At 39.5% G+C, this 21,164-nt stretch overlaps 1 long non-coding RNA gene across 2 annotated transcripts; it reads right to left on the bottom strand.

Annotated features, from left to right (window-relative positions):
* Positions 1-8,385: 8,385 nt before the first annotated feature.
* LOC129622342 (uncharacterized) lies at positions 8,386-20,241 on the bottom strand. 2 transcript variants are annotated; one of them, XR_008699916.1, is made up of 3 exons: positions 19,662-20,241; positions 14,104-14,666; positions 8,386-10,096 (listed from the first exon to the last, which is right to left on the bottom strand). It is a non-coding gene; the product is annotated as an uncharacterized LOC129622342 (long non-coding RNA). The 2 variants fall into 2 exon arrangements; XR_008699917.1 differs by lacking the exon at positions 8,386-10,096 and adding an exon at positions 10,762-11,286 and having other exon boundaries at positions 14,021-14,666.
* Between the last annotated feature and the right edge of the window lie 923 nt (positions 20,242-21,164).

Here is a 21,164-nt window from a genome sequence, read left to right as displayed (position 1 = left end):
GACATTTCTCCAAAGAAGACATACAGATGGTTAACAAACACATGAAAAGATGCTCAACATCACTCATTACCAGAGAAATGCAAATCAAAACCACAATGAGGTACCATCTCATGCCGGTCAGAATGGCTGCTATCAGAAAGTCTACAAACAATAAATGCTGAAGAGGGTGCGGATAAAAAGGAACCCTCTTATACTGCTAGTGAGAATGCAAACTAGTAAAGCCACTATGGAGAACAGTGTGGAGATTCCTTTAAAAACTGGAAATAGAACTGCCATATGACCCAGCAATCCCAGGGCTGGGCATACACACTGAGGAAACCAGAATTGAAAGAGACATGTGTACCCCAATGTTCATTGCAGCACTGTTTACAATAGCTAGGACATGGAAGCAACCTAGATGTCCATTGGCAGACGAATGGGTAAGAAAGCTGTGGTACATATACACAATGGAATTATTACTCAGCTATTAAAAAGAATGCATTTGAATAAGTTCTAATGAGGTGGGTGCAACTGGAGCCTATCATACAAAGTGAAGTAAGCCAGAGAGAAAAACACCAATACAGTATATTAACACATATATATGGAATTTAGAAAGATAGTTATGATGACCCTATATGCAAGACCGCAAAAGAGATACACATGTAAAGAGCAGACTTTTGGACTCTGTGGGAGAATGGGATGATTTGAGAGAACAGCATTGAAACATGTATATTACCATATGTAAAACAGATCGCCAGTCCAGGTTCGATGCATGAGACAGGGTGCTCAGGGTCGGAGCACTGGGATGACCCTGAGGGATGGCATGGGGAGGGAGGTGGGAGGGAGGGTCAGGATGGGGGACACATGTACACCCATGGCTTATTGATGTAAATGTATGGCAAAAACTACTATAATATTGTAATTAGCCTCCATTAAAATAAATTAATTAATTTTAAAAATTCATGAAATTGATGCATAGGAGAAGTGTAATTAAATTCAGTGAGTTTTAAGCCTTTGCTTTGTTTGGAAGATGATAGATATACTAATTTATACTGAATTATAATAAATAAAAATAACATGTTTAATTTCTAGATATGGACATTCACTAATATAACAGTAATAATCTATAAAAAGTGGTATGCATAATATATACCTCTTCACATACACAAAAAATTATTAACTATAAAGACAACTAAAATTATTTTAAACAGAAAAAGTAAAAATACTGTAAAAGAAATAAAACCCAATTGTTGCATACTTTGTAGCTTAGCCATACACAATATTTGTAAAAATTGCAGAATTACTTAATATTAGTCTAATTACCAGCAACATACTAGGAAGTCATTGAATCATATCTAAGTATAAACATCAAGGAGATACAGTATGAAAAATAAAGGAACAAACTATGTTTAAAATATGGAGATAAAGACAGTAAGAAATTCCTAAAAGTGTTGAAGATCATTGCTTCTGAGAATTAGGGGGAAGGCAGGACAAGTAGATGATAAGTTTTCACTGAAAGACTTACAGAAATATTTTTACATTGGTGAACTGAAACAAATCAAATTAAATTTTTAAAGAAATAAAAACCTTTATCCAAGAAAGATTTTTTAAAAGGCATGGATAATTAGCTCAGGCAATTAAGGGCTTCCCAGGTGACTTGGTGGTAAAGAATCTGCCTGCCAATGCAGAAGACCTGGGTTCAATCCCTGGAGGAGGAAACGGCAACCCTCTCCAGTATTCTTGCCTGGAAAATTCTATGGACAGACGGGCCTGGCAGGCTACACTCCATTGGGTTGCAGAGAGTTGGATACAACTGAGAAACCAACACTTTCACTTTTCAGACAATTAAAAACCTCAAAGGTGAACAAAATTTCTTATTAGATCTTCGTGTAAGCAATGGCAGAGCTCCTTCACTGGGGACTGTTGCAATGCTTTCAATAAAACAAGAACACCTTATTGATTTGAACTTAACTTCCCTCCTTTTAGATCAACAGACTTTTCTTCAAACCAGAAATGCTAGAGAAATAGTCATTTGCATCCTGTGAAAAGAAAAAGTGAAAGTCATTCAGTCATGTCCAACTCTTTGTGACCACTAGGCTCCTCTGTCCATGGAATTCTCCAGGTAAGAATATGCCATTCCCTTCTCCAGGGGATCTTCCCAACCCAGGGATCAAACCTGGGTCTCCTGCATTGCAGGCAGACTCTTTACCTTCTGAGCCACCAAGGAAACCCCCTGTGAGAAGAAAGAAGACTTGCTAACTTCTTCCCAGAATAACTGACAAGCCTTTTCGAGAAAAATCCTTCAAAACTTGTAGGAGGCTGCATTTCAAGATTCTCAAAGAGAAAAATAAAGTATGTGTTAGAAATTTTAGTATGTTTGATAGATTCTTCCTCAAATTTTAAGTAGATAATGTATGAATATTTTAAAATACATATGGACCACAAGCAAGTTGCATAGATTGCTTAAGGAAAAAGTCATTTTTTTCCCAATTACATGAACAAAGACTGAAATCTTTCTCTATATCACAGATTTTGAATTCTGCAACACATTTCCAACAAAAGTCTATCATGATACGCTTACATGTATGTGATTCAGGCAAGTGGAAAAACCCTGTGGGACAGTTTACTCATGATCCACAAACATCCACAAGGACTTCTGCCTAGGATGCATTTGCCAGGTATCAACACTTACTGGCTGTCCACCAAACAGCACAATGCTAGATACTAATGGACTAGTAACGAGCAAACTCAGACAAGCTCTCCCATTCATAAGGTTATAATTTACAGATGAAGGCAGATGGCTAAATTATAACAAATTGTGACAGATTTTATGACACCAACATATAAGGTAGGATGGAAGAATTAAGTGGAATATTACTCAGCCATAAGGAATGAAATAGTGCCATTTGAAGAGACATGAATGGACCTAGAGACTGTCACACTGAGTGAAGTAAGTCAGAAAGAGAAAAACGAATATTGTATACTAACGCTTATATGTGAAATCTAGAAAAAATGTATAGATGAACTTACTTACAAAGCAAAAAATAGAGACACAGATGTACAGGACAAATAGATGGATGCCAAGTGGGGACGGAGGGGAGGGATGAATTGGGAAATTGGGATTGACATATATACACTGTTGATACTATGTATAAAATTAATAATTAAGGAAAACCTACTGTATAGCACAGGGAACGCTACTCAGTACTCTGTGGTGCCTTAAATGGGAAGGAACTATTTTTTTTAAAAAAGATATCTTCCCAGCACAAGGATTGAATCCAGGCCTCCTGCACTGCAGGTGGATTCTTTACCATCTAAGCCATCAGGGAAGCCCTCAATTAAATCAGTCTACAGGTATTCAGGGGGTGTTCTTCTTTCTCATTGGCTTTTGGTAAGTGCAGTATTTATGCTATATTTGCACCCATGATCTGGACAGTTTTTTGAAAACAAATTCAATAATTTAGGGGAAATTTTTTTTTCAATGCTTCAGAATCAATTATGTAGTGTAAAAATTACCCGTTTCTACTTTTTATTTCTCTGCTTTTGTGAGTCACTACCAGTCAGAATAGCCTTAGCGTCACAATATATGATTTCTACTAATTCTCAAAATATCTCTGATGATTGAGTGTGTTTTGAAAGAAAAACCCTACCCATTGTCAACATCTGGCAGAGAACAGAAATGGCAATGCAAAAAATTTTTTTTCTTAATATATATATATTATTTAAGTATAGTTGACTTAACAATGTTTCAGGTGCACAGCAAGGTGACTTAGTTATACATATACACATATATTATTTTTGAGACTATTTTCCATTATAGGTTATTATAAGTTATTGACTATAGTGATGAATAAAGAAACAAGTCAACCCCCTGCCTCCCCACTCACTCTCCAAACACATTTCCACCTCTTGTATTTACAGCTGGGTTTCTACCTGGGAGCCTAGGAGCCACAGAAATTATTAGCATCAATTGAGTCTCTTGTTTGCCAGGCACAGTGCTAAGTCCTACAAAGTTCAGGGCATTTTTAATTGTCCCCAACCTGCTCCTCACCATCTATATTAGCAACTCCAACTCAAGCCAGTTCAACTCAAGAGATGCCCCTAGATTCCTGCCTTTTCTCTCTATATCCTGGTGATGCTGCCTTCATCCTCTACCTGGTAACCTCTCACCAGGACACATAACAAGCTTCCTGTCTGAGCGTCCTCCCCGACTGTAGCCAGTTCCTCACTCCCTCTGCCTTTTACATGCCCAGTAAAGTTATTCTCAAAAAAAAAAAATCACGTATCACTGACCTGATTTTAAAATGTTGATTATTTTTGATTAGTTTGGATAAAAATCCAAAGTCCTTGGCTGAACAGTCCTTGCTTCAGCCACATTTAGGCACACTCACTCTCAACCCTCTCCCACCCCACACACCCTCCACCATACTCTAGGTCTTAATTGTCCCCTGAACCCCTCAGGTCCCTTGTCTCTGCTTCTACTTAAGTGCCCTCTGCACCTTCATCTTCTCCCAAATGCCGGCCCGTACTTTAAAACCCAGATCAAATGTCACTTTTTTTTAAATATAAATTTATTTAATTGGAGGCTAAATTACTTTACAATTTTTGTCATACATTGACATGAATCAGTCATGGGTCTGCATGTGTCCCCCATCCTGAACCCCCCTCCCACCTCCCTCCCCATCCCATCCCTCAGGGTCATCTCAGTGCACCAGCCCCAAGCACCCTGTCTCATGCATCGAACCTGGACTGGCGATCTGTTTCATATATGATAATATACATGTATCAATGCTATTCTCTCAAATCATCCCACCCTTGCCTTCTCCCACAGAGTCCAAAAGACTGTTCTATACATCTGTGTCTTTTTTGCTGTCTCGCATATAGGATCATCGTTACTATCTTTCTAAATTCCATATATATGCGTTAGTATACTGTATTGGTGTTTTTCTCTCTGGCTCACTTCACTCTGTATAATAGGCTCCAGTTTCATCCACCTCATTAGAACTGATTCAAATGTATTCTTTTTAATTGCTGAGTAATATTCCATTGTGTATATGTACCACAGCTTTCTTATCCATTCGTGGGCTGATGGACATCTAGGTTGTTTCCATGTCCTGGCTGTTCTAAACATTGCTGCAATGTCACCTTTTTAACGGAACTTCTCTCATATCCCCAGGCACAATTTCCTCCTACCTCTGTAATGTTACTCAACACAGTGCATTCTCATTTGCCATTAAAATCACTCAAGTTGTTCCTCAAAGCAGGGACACAGGCTCTGTCCCACCCCAACCACTTTCCAGGCACCTAGAAGTGTCTTGTTCAATCTTGGATTAATTTGCTAGGGCAGCTGTAGCAAAGGACCACAGACTGGGTGACTTGAGCAATGGAAATCTATCCTCCCAGGACTCTGGGGTCTGGAAGCCCGAGCTCAAGGTGTCAGGGGGCTGGTTTCTCCTGAGGGCTGTGACAGAAGGATCCATCCAGGCTTCTCTCCTTGAGTCATAGGTGGTCGTCTTCTCCCTGTGCCCCTTCACATTGTCTCCCCGCTGCATGTGTCCCCTTGTGTTCAAATTTCCCCTTTTTGTAAGGACACTGATCCTGTTAATATTAGATTGAACGCTCACTTTATTCACCGTTACCGCATTTTATCTGATTACATCTCAGTTCAGTTCAGTCGCTCAGTCATGTCCAGCTCTTTGCCACCCCATGAATCACAGCACGCCAGGCCTCCCTGTCCATCACCAACTTTATCCAAACTCATGTCCATCGAGTCGGTGATGCCATCCAGCCATCTCATCCTCTGTCATCCCCTTCTCCTCCTGCCCCCAATCCCTCCCAGCATCAGGGTTTTTTCCAATGAGTCAACTCTTTGCACGAGGTGGCCAAAGTATTGGAGTTACAGCTTCAGCATCAGTCCTTCCCAGGGCTGATCTCCTTTAGAATGGACTGGTTGGATCTCCTTGCAGTCCAAGGGACTCTCAAGAGTCTTCTCCAACACCACAGTTCAAAAGCATCAATTCTTAGGTGCTCAGCTTTCTTCACAGTCCAACTCTCACGTCTATACACGACCACTGGAAAAACCATAGCCTTGACTAGATGGACCTTTGTTGGCAAAGTAATGTCTTTGCTTTTTAAAATGCTATCTAGGTAGGTCATAACTTTCCTTCCAAGGAGTAAGCGTACACAGACCCTATTTTCAAATAAGTCCACATTTTGTCCTGGGGGTTCAACATGTGCATTTGTGGGGGCACATTTCAATCCATGACAAATGCACGGTGTTTGTGAAGGACTGAACAATGAAAGGAGAAATGAATGAAGTACTGTCACTCTGTCCTTTGAAATATACACCACTGTCTACTTTCCTTCCAAGTCCCACCAGCTATTTCCTTCACCCTTACTCAGACAACTTTGCATTAATCTCTGCTCCAGGGCTCTGTTTCCCAATCCAACCTCCATATTTCCACTATATTATTCTCTTTAAATGCTTTTTACACCAACTCATTTATCTAACTAAGCGTTTACCATGGCTCACTTTCTCCTACTTTATCAAGTCTAAAAGTACCCTACCTCCTTTCAAGAGCTATTGTACTCTGAATCTAGCTTATTTATTATATTTTAGGCAATGTTTGGGCTTGCCATGTGTGGATATCCAGACTAGACTGGAGGAGTCTTGAGATGAATGAAGATCTAAAAACTGACCAGGTATCTTGTAGACAGAATCTAGAAGGAGGCCCTAGAGAGTTTCTGTGAATTGGCAGACTGAGCAACGTATCAGAAAAAAACTGATCACAAGCCAACAGGAAAATGCAAACACAGCATCAGGAGCTCTGTGAAAAGGAGCAATGAGTCCCAACAGGTGGGTGGGACCCAGACACAGGAAATCTAAGGACAGGTGAAATTCTGAGCTGTGGGGAAGCCGGCCGCATAGGAAGCTGTATCTCTGGGAAACAAAGCACAAGCCACTAGGACCCAGTTCAGAAGGAGTGTCCAGGTTTCTGGATGAGCCAGTAGACCCATGAAAACAAACAAAATAGAAATAAGAACCAAGAGCAGAGCGGACATGGGATCAAATTAGTCCAGTTCATTCAAGCTGGGTGCAAGAGTAATGAAGCAGCATAGGAATGTGATGAAAAAGCTATGTTTACATAATCTTCCTTCCAAACCAGGAAGAAAATAAATATTGATAAAAACATTGTTATTATTATTTAACAAATATTTTACACATAAAAAACTATATTCAATCTATTTAATATTATTGAAAGACTTAAATGTAAGATCTGAAACCATACAACTTCTAGAAGAAAACAAGGCAGTACCCTCTTTGACAGACATCTGTCTAAGGAATGCTCTTTTAGATATGTCTCCTCAGGCAAAGGAAACAAAAACAAAAATAAACAAATGGATGACAGCAAACAGAAACACTTTTGCACAGTGAAGGGAACTGTCAATAAAACACAAAGTTTGCCTGCTGAATGGGAAAAGATGTATCTGATGAAAGGTTAATATTCAAAGTACACAAAGAATTCATACAACCGGAACAACAACAACAAAAAAACCTGATTAAAAAACCGACAGAGGATGTGAACAGACATTTTTCCAAAGAAGACTTAGAGATGGCCAACAGCCACGTGAAAAGATGCTGGACATCACGAATCATCAGGGAGAGGCAAATCAAAATCACAATGAGATATCATCTTACCCCTGTTATCATGGTTATTATCAAAAAGACAACACAACACAATTGTTGGTAAGGCTGTGAAGAAAAGGGAAGCTTGTTCACTGTTAGTGGGAATGTGAATTTATGCAGCCACTTTGGAAAACAGTATGGAGAGGCATGAAAAAACTAAAAACAGAATGACTGTACAATCCAGCAATTCCACTCCTGGGTATTTATCGGGTGAAAACATAAATAATAATCTTAAAAGATATATATATATATATAATAGATATAAAGATATATGTATATATTAAAAATGTCTATTCAGATCTTTTTAATCAGGTTGTTTGCTTTTTTGATATTGGTTGTATGAATTTTATATGCATACCTATATCATTGCAGCATTATTTACAGTAGCCAAGAGATGGTAGCAATCTAAGTGGCTATCAACAGATGAATGAGCAAAGAAGACATGGCATATTTATGTGTGTTTATACACACACACACACACACACACAAAGGGATATTAGTCATAAAAAGAATGAGATCTTGCCATTTGCTATAACATGGATAGACCTAGAGGACATTATGCTAAGTGAAATAAGTCAGACAGAGAAAGACAAACACTGTATGATAATTTCACTTATATGTGGAATCCGGAAAACAAAACAAATGAATAAACAACAAAACATAAGCAGAGTGATAAATTCAGAGAATAAACAGATGTGGTAGGGGAGGGGGCCGGAGAGAAATAGGTGAGGGAGACTACAAGTACAAACTTCCAGTTACAAAATAAACAAGTCCTCGGTATGAAATGTACAGTGTGGGGAATACAGTCAATAATTATGTAACATCTTTGTATAGCGACAGATGGTAACCAGAATTTCCATAATGATCATTTTGAAATGTATAGAAATATCAAATCATTATGTTATGTACCAGGAACTAACATAGTGTTGTAGGTTAATTATATTTTGAAAACAAACAAACTCATAGAAAAAAAAGAGATCAGATTTGTGGTCACCAGAGAGGTGGACTGGGGGAGGGAAGATTGGATAAAGGTGGTCAAAAGGTATGAGATGCTAGTTATGAGATAAATGTGTACTAGAAATGTGAGGTACAAGATGATAAATATAAATAAGAGCACTGTACATTATATACGACAGATGTAAAGACAATAAATCTGAGTTCTCATCATAGGAAAAATATTTTTTCTACTTAATTTTGTATCTATATGAGATGATGACAGTTTACCAAACTTACTGTGGTAATCATTTCCTGATGTACATAAGTCAATTCATAGGCTGCACACCTTATAATACAGTACTGTACATCAATTATATGTCAATAAAATCGGAATTAAAAGTGTGATTTAGTGATTTTTGAGAAGATCCACAGCTGTTTTTCTGGTTTTAAAATTTTGTGACATAGGAGACATATTGGTGACATGTCTCCTAAAATATCAACTTTTTCCCAATGAACAATCACTGCAGAGAAGTAACCCACCAGGTCATGAGACGCGGACACAGATTTCCAGACTATCTTCCCAGTTCCCTGAAGGAGCTAGTAACCCTCTGATTGGCTGAGCATCTCTTCTCTCACATTTACCTTATAGGATTGTCTTAAAACCAAATGAAACAACGTATATGAAAACGGCTGTGTTGACTCTGAGATGCTTTTCAAAAGCATGTTACTACCACCAAGGATAGTAACACAGGATAGGAACACACTAGTAGTAAAAGGACTAGGACTTATTTTTTTTTTTAAGACTTTCTGACATGGATTATTTTCAAAGTCTTGACTGAATCTGTTACAATATTGTTCCTGTTTTACATTTTGGATTGGGGGCTACGAGGCACGTGTGATCTTAGCTCCAGGACCAAGGACAGATACTGCAACCCCTGCACTGAAAGGCGAAGTCCCAACTACTGGATCACCATGGAAGGATCGAGGACCAGTGCTTAAAATGTTTATTAGAAAAGGAAAATTTGACCTCAGGGAGGTGTGCTTTCCTGCCGTTCTTCCTTAGATGTATGCAGTTTGGCCCGTGTCCAAGAGGCGCCGCAGTTTCAGATGGCACCCAGGACAACCAAGGGCAGGGGATGCTGCTGGTACATGACACTGGAGGGAGGGTGCGCTCCGCTGTGTCCCCACCCTCGGGCCCCCACCCCCAGTGGGCTCGACTCCCCTGCCAGCACCACAGTGACAATATGAGACAGCGCATCTGAAGCAGCAGAGCCAAATATTTGATTTGGATGGCTCCGCTGAAGATGCCTCATCACAACTGTGGGTGCCCAGATTACCAGCTTCTTGCTCTTGGCTTCCGCGTGCTCTGCAGCGAGTACAAACTGCACAGAGAGCTCCTTGCAACAGGGACGGGAGGAAGCCCAAATGGCTGATGTGGAGTGTCTTGTTTGGGGAAGAGTTCACTGATGAGGAATAAGCTGAGGAGGCAAGATGCTGTTGTTTTTCCTGTCAAGGCACATGGTAATAAGCACATGGCAAGTGTGTGTGTGTGTGTTTTTTTCCTTTCTAACTTAGATTCAGAAATTTCTGGCGATGAGAAAGCAATTCCTTTTCAGGGAAGAGTCACCATGACTTTTACCCTTCTCTCCCTGACACACATGGGCTCCACATCAGTTAGCATCATTGACAAAAATTACAGATCCTGGAAGGACCTGGTCTCAGCTGTCCCCCACAATCCCCTTCCAAAGTATTAGCTGTTTCTGACACCCTCCTGTGTTCCTGTTTCAATCTGACTGAAACATAAATAAAACCATGGTGCCTCATTAGCCACAAATACCTTCTTTATATTTTTACTACACAAGGGATAGTATCTTCTGAACTTTATGCAGAAACCCCTGAAGTCTCTAGAGACAACAGGAGATGAGGACTTCACATTTCCCCACATATGCCTGCAGAATAAAAGGTTCTCTATATTTTTAAGTGTGTAAAAAGTGAATTTCTCATTCAAAAGTATCCAGACTTGTAGAAAACAAATTTATGGTGGGTAACAGAGGGAGGGATAAATTGGAAGATTGGGATTGACACCTATACACAGTCACATATAAATAGATAACCAATAAGGACCCACTGTATAGCACAAGGAACTGTACTCAATACTCTGTAATAACTTATGTGAGGAAAAAATCTGAAAAAGAGTGGATATATGTAAAATGGATTCACTGTGCTATATACCTGAAACTAACAGAACGCTATAAATCAACTATATACTTCAGTAAAAAGTTTTAAAAATAAAGCAAAATAAAACTCATTTTAAAAACATCTGGCTTTCCCGCCAATTACTTCTAGAGATAACAGTTGTAATTACAAATTCCAGGGGGATCACTGAAATGCAAGATGGGTAAGATTCTGGTCATTACACACGTGCATACACACACCATGCACTTACAGACATTAATTGTGTGAGAACATAAATAGATGTATGTGCATCAGTGTACAATCATGAGGAGGTTCACACTTTGTATTTAGGGTTGTTGGCATGAACTCACATTTCCACCTGCATACAAACACAAGTATAATCACGTGCCAACTTGTACGTATCAAAGTCTTTAGAATGATTTTGAAAACTGAAGTGACCAAATGTGCATGTTTTAACAGATGTCCCTTCTTGATTTTCATAGGCTATCCTGAAAAAAAAAATAAAGTCATAATAAAGGATTTGGGATAACCTACCTCTTATTCACTTAATTCTTTTAGTCCTGTGCTAATCATGCCAAGTTTGTGGGTTCAGCCCCCAGGCAGGCTGTTTACATCTGCTCTACTCCAGAGCACCAGGCTGCACTTGAACTCCACATCAGTCATGAGATGAACACACCACGGAGGCTTGAAGTTGAGCACATGAGGTCTGGAACAGACTCCATGGATATAAAGCTCAGCTCTCTACTTCCTAGATATGTGATTTCCGACTACTCAGCCACCCTAAGCTTCCATCTCATCTGTAAAACTGACTAATATTTCTCTTTTCAAACTGTTGTGGAAACTAACTGAGAACACACACAGCTCAGAATCCACTCAGGATGGGGGCTGGGACGAGGTGGAGATAATGGCAATACTCACCACTTTGCTATCAGGGAACTAAGCAGCTATGTTGAGTGGATACAAATCCCCTCTAATGATCACAACTCAGGAGCAAGTTTGAAACCCAGGATCATGAGTTTGAAGAATCTGCTTCCTGCAAATTCAAAACTAATGGAAAAATAACTGGCTTATTTCCCAGCTTTCTAATCCCTGGTTATGATTTGAAAGATTTGCAAAATGAATTCCACGGCATAAAGCCCAATTAAATCTTTTGTGGGGGGAAAAAAAAAAGCCAACACATATAGTATAAACTTCAACTTGTCAAGGAGAAATATATGCACAGTAGAAAGTTAATTAACGGTATTCTCTGTGCATTCCTATTTTAACTCTACTTTTCTACTGTCTTTTTCACTAGTTAAGTATTGCTTTTATAATTTCACTGAGTCCCACAGAAAAACTTTTAGTAGAACACATAGTCAGATTTAACTACTTTATCTAAGTCCTAATTCATCTATATCAATATCATAAGACACTATGTGATGAGTCTCAATGTTTTTCGGGTACAATATTTCATTTGTCTGTGATGATTTACCTGATCAATGATCTTACTTAAAAGCAGAAACAGACACAGAGACATGCAGAACAAATGTATGGATGCCAAGGGGGAAAAGGAGAATGAGATGAATTAGGAGACTGGAATTGGCACATATACACTAATGACACTGTGTATAAAATAGACAACTAATGAGAACCCACTGAACAGCACAGGAACCTCTACTCAATGCTCTGTGATGACCTAAATGGGAGAGAAATCCAAAAAAGGGGGGAGATATATGTATAACATAGATGATTCACTTTGTTGGGCAGCAGCAACTAACACAACATTGTAAAATAACAATACTCATAAAATTTGTTTTTAAAAAATGATTCCAGAAGGACCATCAGTCTGAAATGTACAATGAGTCTGAGGCTCTCCTTTTCTTTTTTGTGTTCACTCTTGCCATGATTTTTTCTCACAGCACTGGCTGGTGTGACTTCTTTAGATTAATTTCCCCATATGTTTCTAATTCACTCTCCAGAGAAATCAAGGTCACGTATAAACAAAACCTCAACTTGTTTAAAAAAAAAAAAGTAGAAAAAAATTAAACCAATTATTTGCCACCATTTCCATCTTTGTATTTACTTCTCCCACAAGATACTAATTTAAATGAATACAACTTGTGATACCAAAATGGGCCATTTTGTAATTAGCTGTAACACAACCTAAATCTTAAACAAACAAATCATCTTATACAACCTCTAGCATCTCTGAGCCATTTGGAAGAAATTCTTTTTAGCGCTTATCAAAATCTCACAGAGAATTTCTGGAAAATCATAGGGTATCTCCAAAGACCTCAATCCAATTTAAAATATGTTCATATTATTGATTTATTCTACAATTTACATCCACCTGTAGCTTTACCATTATTTACATAAATTAGCCTTCATATTCCTTCCTCTTAATTTTTCCTAAATTTCTGTTTATTCAATCTCTTTTCCTTCTTATACTAAAATAAAGTGAGGGACTTCCCTGGCAGTCCAGTGGTTAAGACTCCAGGCTTTTACCGGAGGGGGTGCCAGTTCAATCCCTGGTCAGGAACTAAGATCCCACATGCTGTTGTGGCCCAAGATTAAAAATAATAAATATAATACAGTGAATAAATTAAAAATTAAAATTTTCACCCATGGTACCTTTAATAAAACCAAATAATGAAGTTTTCTTTAAACCACTTTCTCACCTGATACTGAAATATCAAAATGTTCCAATCGGGCCACAGAAAACATGTATGAAAAGATAGCACTGATACTGAACTCAGAATATTATCTCTTACCTTCTAGTAAATATAATTATCACTTCTCAGGGGGTGTAGAAATTAGAAAATTTTCTAAATATGGATTCATCTGCATTTCTTAATAGTAGGAAAGAAAGAAAACTACTCTGAGAGGTTGTTTCCTGAGCTGCTGGTTACTGCTCTTGGAGCTTTTTCTGATACCTAAATGAGGTTTTCTGAAAATAGCATCTAGCATATTTACACTGACCACACAGGACAGCAAGAATAAAACACCATGGGGTGGGTTGGGCCAAATCTCTCCTTCTGTCTGCACCCTACTGCCCACCCCCTCAAGTCATGAATCTCTGCTAAACCTTATCTGGGAAGAGGGATAACTATCTCCATCACCCAGCAGCTGGGCTCTGAATGCAGTAGAAACACAGGGTCTGTTTCTCCACTACTGCCCTGTAAGTAAATTCTTCAGTCCCATTTTTCTAGATTCCATATATATGTGTTAGAATACGGTATTTACCTTTCTCTTTCAATTATCCTTCAATAAAAAATAAATAAAAAAAAAGAAACACGGGGTCCCTGGAGCAAGTCCACAAAGGATACTGGAGAAACTGAAGATGTTCTTGCATCCCAGAGACCAAGGCAGCGCCTTCTTCAGTTGAGGGACCAGGACATCAGTGCCTTCTTTCCCAACGTGACTCTATATGATCTTTCAGCTGCTGCATATTAGGACAATGGGGAGAGAACTAAAAGGACATGTTCATAAAGAACCATAAAACATTAATCCAGAGATTGGAACAAGAAGGACTCCAGCACAGATCAATTTCCGTTCCACTGGTACATAGTAGTCCTGAGCCAACGTGGTGAAGCAGGGTAATATTTGCATCAACTATGGAGTAATTATTTCCTGGTTTCATACTTGGATTTTTAACCCACTCACATTTCTCACAGAAGAATGGAATAAATAAATAAATAAATGGTCCAAGGGACAGCATAAAAGTTCCAGAAAGGTGATGAAGCTTGTCTTAAGATTTAATGAGTGCTGGAAGCGGGTGCCACTCAGGGAGAGAAGGCATCACAGGAGCCGAGGGCTTCACAGGAGATGTTTTCTGCCACATCAATGGCTGAAGTAGCTTCGTTGGTCCTTCTTGCTACCCAGTACCTATCTGTGATGCAAGATAAATATTAATGGAAGCTGAAAAATGTATAAGGAGACAGGCGGGAGCCTAGTGCCAGAGGAAAGGGGAGCAAAAGCTCCCATTCCCATTTCAATCTGGATAAATAGCAGGAGTCAGAGGAGCATAAGGAAATCCTCAAAACTGAAAAGACAGGACTGGGATGTGGTGGGAAATTGACAATGATTTTTAATTATTTCAAACCTGCTGGTTAGCCCTATCTGCTTTGAAAGGAGCTTCATCATGATTTACTCAACGACACTGAGAACAGGTGGAATAATGACACACAAACCAAAGGGCAACAAATGATCAAAATACTGGAGGGGTAAGAAGTTCTGCTTTGGGGGAAGAAACATAATTAAAAATTGAGGAAAAAAGAAAATGCATAAAATACCGAAACATAAATAAGATTTGAGACACAAACACCAGGGAAGGAAAGAAAACATGGAACAACTTTATGTTTAGTTTTGGTTTTGCTTTTTAAATTGGTATTAGAGGTCATGCTTAATGAGATTCAGAATGGGGGGGGGGGACAAACAACTGTCATTTCAAGCAAAAGACAGACTGTGCAAAGGATGATATTTCCTGCAGCCAGACAAGGGCATATTTACTGAAGTTCTGAAACTCTGCATTCCAGAGCATATAGGGATGTTGTAGCCAACAAAGTCTGCATGTTAGGGTATCTGGCTAATTCCTTCCTTAATACACTTGTCTTGTGTATTTTTGATGTTTGTATTTAATAAGATTTTTTGATCTAGGATGAGTCATTAGACAATTAATATAGAGGGAAATAAAATAAGGTAGAAGAGAGAAAAAGCAGATAGTTTTTAATGATAATAAAAGTACATTAATGAACTACTTGTTTTGGTAAAACAATTATTTAGATGATAAGAAAAATAGCAGTAATATTTTCTGTTTTAATTTGCCAGGTATCATCTACCTGTGTATTCTTTACCTGTGCTGCTGCTAAGTCGCTTCAGTGTGTCCGACTCTGTGCGAGCCCATAGACGGCAGCCCACCAGGCTCCCCCGTCCCTGGGATTCTCCAGGCAAGAACACTGGAGTGGGTTGCCATGTCCTTCTCCAATGCATGAAACTGAAAAGTGAAAGTGAAGTCACTCAGTTGTGCCTGACTCTTAGCAACCCCATGGACCGCAGCCTACCAGGCTCCTCCGTCCATAGGATTTTGCAGGCAAGAGTACTGGAGTGGGGTGCCATTGCGTTCTCCATCTTTACCTATAACATGATGTATTTAACATAAGCCAATTTTAATGTAATCAATTGATTGAATGATGATGGTGATGTCCTTTGTAAGTAGTGCCTATGATGAACACTTGTATGCTGGAGAGTAAAATTGCTGGGGTAAAGAGGGCAGAGTTGTTACTGATGTGGGAAAGGGGAAGATGTTAACAATAAAGTTTAAAAATCACTTACCACAAACAGTATACTTCCATTAATTCCATGTTACTAGTCAAAATTTACCACCTGGGCCCTTGTCGAGTTTCTCCTTGGAAGACCAGGCCCCTGAGTATGGCCAGGTTACCTGCAGCTCTGTCTCTGGGAGGGCCATCCTGGGCTTTGTTTCTATAAATCATATTCTACCTGCAGATGATTCCATAATTCCTTCCCTCCTTAGTAGGTAGGGATTTTATATATTTTGAATGTGGAATTCTATAAATACTGTCAATGATAAAAAAAACCATGGATATGGTTTTTATAGATATAAACATATAGGATAGATGGATGCATGCATTGATAGATTGGATAGACAGATTAGATTATATTAGATTAGATGGATGGATGGATGCATGAATAAATAGATATATAGCTACCCAAATCTACAGACATTCCCTACAGACATACATGGATGTGGGAATTACCCTGGCTGTCGAGTAGGGGTTCTCCAGGCATGAGACACTCCTTTTGGTGATCTTACTAAAGTATAGTAAGTTATGGACTTTGCCTGGAAAAATAAAAATGTTCTCTAAACATTCGTAACTGTAATACTATCCTCCCTTGGATGTGGACTACATCAAAGGTCAAGAAAATACTAAATTGAGAACTTAACATGGAAATCCATCCCAGATTTTAATAGAACCAGGAAACACAGAAGCCCCCCTCTCAAGAAGTTCAGATTATAGAATGATCGGACATGAATTCTAAAATAATAATGTTTAAAATAATAAAGGATGGACTTCCCTGGCAGTCCAGTGGCCAAGACTCTGTGCTCCTGGGTTTGATCCCTGGTCAAGGAGCTATGATCCCATAAAGTGCAACTAAGACCCAGTGCAGTCAAATAAATAAATATTAAAGTAATAAAGGGAAGAAAATTAAGACTGGTTCAAAATTTGAGAGAGAAATGCAGTGTTAAAAATTAAATATATGTGAAAAGAAACCAAAGAACTTCAACATATAAAAAAATTTCATTAAATTTAAACACTTTATGGATGAGTGAAACAGCATATTAGACACAGATCAAAAGAAAATTGGTGTACCAACGGACAGATCTGTATGGAGCCAAAATAGTCAGGGAAACATCAAAAGCAACTTAAAGAAGATCAAGTTGGGAAACCTTCCCTACCAGACAACAAGATCTATTTTATAGCAATATTCTATAGCAAATGGAATAGAATATTGGTGATGCAGGGAAAAACAGACAGTGTAATGGAGGAAAAAACTGTAATACTCAGAAACAGACTCACAATATATAAACCTGATAGAGGACACGGTAAATCAGTTGGATAAGGATGAACATTTCTAGGACAACTGGCTACACACATGGAGAAAGAAATGAAGTAGATCCCTACAATTCTACTGTAGACAGACGTCAATTTCAGCGTCTTTTCCTCATCTCACTGCTCCCTCCTTCTTCCCCTTTCAGGAAAGCGAATTTTTAAAGAATTTACTTTATCCTGATATTTCTTTATATTTTTTTAACATACAGATAAAAATGGGTTTAATATAAGCAAACACATATATTTACTTATATATGCAATGCATATGAAGTATATATATACACATGACAAAGAATTGTATGTATGCATATATATATATATATTTATTTATACTACTTTTAAGATTTTTTAAGTTTTATTGAATTTGTTACAATATTACTTCTGTTTTATATTTTGGTTTTTTGGTCAAGAGGCATGTGGGATCTTAGCTCCTCAACCAGGGATCAAACCCCCTGCATTGGAAGGTGAAGTCTTAACCACTGGCCTACCAGGGAAGTCACTATACTCATATTCCTTTTATATATGCTGTACTCATACCCCTTACCATTTTTTTTACAACCTAAAAGATAAACTATACTTTAATGAGTGTATTTTTTTTCACTCACAAAGGTAATCTAATTTTTAAAATGATACAAATGAACTTAGCTACAAAACAGAAACAGACCCACAGATACTGAAAACAAATCTATGGTTACCCAAGGGGAAACCTGGTGGGGAGGGGGAGATGGATAAACCAGGAGTTTGAGATTAACATACACACACACAAGACAGACAACCAGAAAGGACTCACTGCACAGCACAGGGAACTCAATACTCCCTGATAATCCATATGAGAAAATAAATGAATCTGAATGAATAATCTGAAAAAGAATGAATGTACATGCATAACTGATTCACCCTGCAGCACACCTGAAACTAAAACAATATTTTAAATCAACTACAATCCTTTTTTCTTTTTTAATGAAGCTCCACTTGCTGCCTGTCAGCAGAGAGCAAACTGGCCTGCACTGAAGCAGTCATCAGTCTCATGAAAGCAAAACCCTGCCATCTGACTATTAAAAAAAAAAAGTTAAATAATATTTCTAAAAGCATGGTAAGAAAGCCATTATTCAAGTGGATGAGTTGACAGATACAGGACCACTGTGATGGAATTAGGTTTTCCTTTTTAGAAAGTAAAGTATTCCCACGAAAACTCTGGGGAGCTAAAATGGCTGCCTGGGATGCACAGCTGCCTTTATAATGGTTTCCTGAAGACAAACACTTAACACTTGCCAAGGAGCAAGTTGGCGGTCAATGGATGAAAAAACTACTACAGAAGCATCAGTGGTAAGGGGGATTCTGTATAGGATTCTCACTGAAGGCACTCCAGCATAATGAGCCACCACCTGGGGAATGGTGGTGAGTGAGCAAACTGATCTGATGTGGAGGGTGGGGCTGGTGACTCTAGTTAAAATTACCTAGCAGAGTCCCTGGGGAAACTAGATTTTACAAGGACATCACCTCTGGCCTAAGAGGAAGTTCAGGAGTGAGAAAGTTTGGTTCATCAAAAATTTTTTGTCCTCAGTGGTGAAGAACACGCCTGCCAATGCAGGAGACATGGGTTCCATCCCTAGGTAGGGAAGACCCCTGGAAGAGGAAATGGCAACCCAGTCCAGTATTCTTGCCTGGAGAATCCTCTTGGCAGGCTATATCCAAGGGGTTGCAAAGAGACGGACACAACTGAGGGACTAAAAAACACCCAGCAGAGACCGTCCCTCCGTGCCACCGAGGAACCCTGCCCAAAGCCCAAGCATTTCTCAAGCAGTGAGGTATTAATGATCCTGGGTGTGCTCAGTATTAATATTAATGTGTGTGTCCAGCAAGCAATGGAGAAGGCAATGGAGAACCCCACTCCAGTACTTTGCCTGGAAAATCCCATGGATGGAGGAGCCTGGTAGGCTGCAGTCCATGGGGTCGCGAAGAGTCGAACACGACTGAGCGACTTCACTTTCACTTTTCACTTTCATGCATTGGAGAAGGAAATGGCAACCCACTCCAGTGTTCTTGCCTGGAGAATCCCAAGGACGGGGGAGCCTGGTGGCTGCCGTCTATGGGGTCGCACAGAGTCGGACATGACTGAAGTGACTTAGCAGCAGTAGCAGCCAGCAAGCAAAACAGAAACTCAAAACAGGAAGAAGGAAAGCTCCGCCCTGAACTACTAGCAAAGGTCTGAGCTTTCCCGCCCCCTACCCCTCCCAACTTCTGACCATTACCTGAGTCTCCTCTGGGGCGATGCAGTGATGTAATAATATACAATTGCAGAACAAACACCCTGTTGGAACAGCGCCTCCGGCCACCCAGGCTGAAAACCCGAAATAGGGATCTACACGCACTAGAGTCAAGATGGCGCCACTGATGTGTCAGGCGGCGGGAAGCCTGGCGCATGCCCTTCGGGAGCCACAACGTCGGCTCCCCAGAATCCTCCACGAGGGCCTTCCGGGTTTCCCAGGTAATCGCCTGGTAACTGGCCCGCGGCAGTTCGTGATCCTAGAGCTACCAGCATCCTCCACGCTCTGTTCCATCAACCCCCTGAATCTGAACTCCTGCTATTTTTCAGTCAGAAACTGATCTCCTGGGCAAGCTGCCGGCCAGACAGCATTTACACCACTCCCTCATCCCTACCTTGGTGCTAATTGCAGACCTCTATCATTTTATCTCCTATTGGGACCACAAAAGCTGTATTTTATTAATATCTAGAACAGAGAAAGTGTTCACCAGCCTTCTGCGTAATGAAGGAGCCTGTCATATAATCTTTTTCCAAACACCCTCTTCTCCTTGCCACATCACACAATACATTATGAAGCCTTGTCTGGGGCGTGATAGTTCACAGTTTGAAAACTGGTGCTCTGGCGTCACCGTGATTGAGAAGTGAGACCTTGTATCTCCACGTACAAGGAGTGCTGTTAAGCATAAACACCGCTTTAGTGGCCGTGAAAATTCTACTCCCTGATCACCCACTGCAGGGAGCGTATTTGGGCAGTTACCTACTCTTGCCTCTGACATACTTCTTACTCTTCTTAACGGAATAGTAGCATACCACATACTTTTCTCGATCTTGCATTTTTTACCTATGGATATAAAGGTGAAAAATACAGGCATGTTCCTATATAGACATATTCCTCATTCCAACGGTTACATAATACTTCACCGTGTAGAATAGATGCAGTATGATCCAGCGATTTTGCTTTTCATTGCATATCTTAGAAAAACTCTATTGTCTACAAAGAAAGTTAGAAAAATTCAAATGACATCCACAGAAGAAAAGGGAAATCATGGTTTATTCAATGAAAGCATGTTATGCAGCCCTGAGTGTGGGTGAGCTTACTAGTATGTAACTTTAGATGACTGACTTAAACTAAGGGCTGATTTCCTTAATGGTTAAGCAATAGTTATATAAAGAAGCTAGTAAATAATAAGTAGAATTGTTGTTGTTTAATTGCTAACTTTAAGTACTGTCTGATTCTTTTGCGACCCCATGGACTATAGCCCGCCAGGCTCCTCTGTGCATGGGATTTTCCCCGACAAGAATACTGGAGTTGGTTACCATTTCCTTCTCCAACCCAAAGATCTTCCTAACCCAAAGATGGAGCCCTAGTATGCTGCATTGACAGGTGAATTCTTTACCAGTTTGTCACTAGGGAAGCCCATTAAATAGAATAACCTAAGGGAAATGTTTGGGCTTCCTGGGTGGCTCAGTGGGTAAAGAATCTGCCTGA

Source organism: Bubalus kerabau, chromosome 11, assembly GCF_029407905.1.
Source record: "Bubalus kerabau isolate K-KA32 ecotype Philippines breed swamp buffalo chromosome 11, PCC_UOA_SB_1v2, whole genome shotgun sequence".
Lineage (NCBI taxonomy): Eukaryota > Metazoa > Chordata > Mammalia > Artiodactyla > Bovidae > Bubalus > Bubalus kerabau.
The sequence above is the reverse complement of the archived record's forward strand: the minus strand, read 5'-3'. Positions and strand labels throughout refer to the sequence as shown.